The sequence below is a fragment of the Ascaphus truei genome, chromosome 11 (assembly GCF_040206685.1).
Source record: "Ascaphus truei isolate aAscTru1 chromosome 11, aAscTru1.hap1, whole genome shotgun sequence".
Classification (NCBI taxonomy): domain Eukaryota; kingdom Metazoa; phylum Chordata; class Amphibia; order Anura; family Ascaphidae; genus Ascaphus; species Ascaphus truei.
Window position 1 is genome coordinate 28,341,508 of NC_134493.1, and position 2,213 is coordinate 28,343,720.

General features: G+C 46.3%; 1 long non-coding RNA gene across 1 annotated transcript; it reads right to left on the minus strand.

Annotated features, from left to right (window-relative positions):
• Positions 1–330: 330 nt before the first annotated feature.
• Positions 331–1,228, minus strand: LOC142462963 (uncharacterized). The gene is made up of 3 exons (XR_012787306.1): positions 1,160–1,228; positions 551–1,068; positions 331–467 (listed from the first exon to the last, which is right to left on the minus strand). It is a non-coding gene; the product is annotated as an uncharacterized LOC142462963 (long non-coding RNA).
• Between the last annotated feature and the right edge of the window lie 985 nt (positions 1,229–2,213).

A 2,213-nucleotide genomic window follows, 5' to 3' on the forward strand; every position in this document is an offset into this window, starting at 1 on the left:
TTTAACACGGTGTGACTTTCCCTGGTTTTTATCTCCAAAAAACATGTGGAGTGAAGTTTGTCTGGATTGCTTCTTGTTGCTCATATTTGCAGATAGTGGGTCCATGTAGATGGTTGGCGCTGGCAGGCAGACAGTGAGTGCTGGAAGGCAGCCGGTGGGTGCTGGAAGGCAGACGGTAGGTGCTGGAAGGCAGACGGTGGGTGCTGGAAGGCAGCCGGTGGGTGCTGGAAGGCAGACGCCTAAAGAAAAAGATTGCTCAATTAGTAAAGATGGATTAATTGACAACCGGTGGGAAGTCAGTATACAGTATGCAACACTTACTTGCAGACAAAATCAGTGCACACAATCAGTGCAGGCAGACGGTGGGTGCTGGAAGGCAGACGGTGGGTGCTGCAAGGCAGACGGTGGGTGCTGGAAGGCAGCCGTGGGTGCTGGAAGGCAGACGGTGGGTGCTGGAAAGCAGACACCTAAAGAAAAAGATTTGTTCAATTAGTAAAGATGGATTAATTGACAACCGGTGGGATGTCAGTATACTGTTTGCAACACTTACTTGCAGACAAAATCAGTGCAGACAGACAGGGGTGCTGGAAGACAGGTGGTGTGACCAGGCAGATGTGTGCTGGGAGGCCAATGGGACCAGGCAGATGGTGGGTGCTGGATGGCAGGCAGATACCTAAAATTAAGGAAAAGATTGTTCAATAAAAAAAAGAATAATTCACAACCACTCTAACGCTGGTGTACTGTATGTAGCACTTGCTTGCAGAACCAATCAGTGCAGGCAGGCAGGCGAGTGCAGGCAGGCAGGCGAGTGCAGGCAGGCAGGCGAGTGCAGGCAGACACCCTAAAATGAAGGAAAATAATGTCAATTTCAATTGCTATAAATATAATTGTCAACCGGTCTAAAGCTAGTGTACTGTATGTAGCACTTGCGTGCAGAAACAATCAGTGCAGACAGACTAGTCCAGGCAGACGGCTAAACTAAAAATGATAGAATACTTGACTCGCGTTGTGACGCGAGCATACTGTATGCAGCACTTGCTTGTAGAACCAATCAGTACTGATAGACACCTACAGTAAAATGAAGAAAAAACCTTTCAATTACAAAAGACAGAATAGTTGACAACCAGTGTTACGCTAGTGTGCTGCATGCAACACTTACTTGCAAAAACAATAAGTACAGGCAGATGAGTGCAGACAGATGAACGCAGGCAGACACCTAAGACGAAGACAAACATCTTTCGATTTAAAAAGATATAAAAATTGACAGCAGGTGGAACGCCAGTGCACTGTATTAAGCACAAATGCAGGAAAAAAACATAACACAAAGTGTATTTGATTTTTAATATATTCAATTTCTGTACAATCTTTGTTCCTCTGCATAGGCCGCCAGTTTGTGGACTGTTGTGCAATAAAAAAAAACTCCATTCAAATAGGCAATCAGTGGAATCTGTTCTTGACCCGAGTATCTGCCACTTTACTTCGTTCCGTTTGTTAATGCGTGTGACGTCATTGGCAGCGCACTTGCTGCTGGTGTGTAACGCCTCGCGCCTCCTGTTAGTGAGCAAAGTGGGTGTTTCCTACACCTTGAACCTGCAGCACTCAATCCGCAATTTTACTTTTATTGATGCACTGAATAGTTTGAAGAGAACAATTTTTCCTCCCCCTCCTCCGCAGATAAATCAGATGGCTCCCATTTCCGAAATCACATCACGCGGTTGATTCGCTGTAGCAGTAACTATAAGCGCAGCGCTGGGCTTCGTTCACGGTGCCGTTGAGCACGCTGATGGCTACGAGCATCACCACCGCTCCAATCATGAGTGAGTGTCTGTCCTGTTAAAATTGGAGAGCAGAAGTGGTGGTGCTTGGTTGCAAGGTAGGGGGCGGGCTGGATGGTGTGTGTGTGTGTCCATTCTGACTCCCAATGCTCGTGCAACAACCCCAGACATGTTTCCATGCAATAAAACCATATTACTGCCATGCAGCCTATCTTTGAGAAGCCAGAAAATAGGGGATCAGATCACAGCAGCTTGTTGCCTCCTCCCCCCTCCAGAGTACTTGGTCGGCGTGTAACAGCAGAGATTGTAAAGCTTGTTACCATGCAATGTAAATGACAGTAAATGCTCAAAATACCCCCCAATCCTCGCCTCAGAAATAAAGAAATCACGACATTTAGTTAAGGCATGTTGAATCTATATAGCAAAGTCGTATGTGCA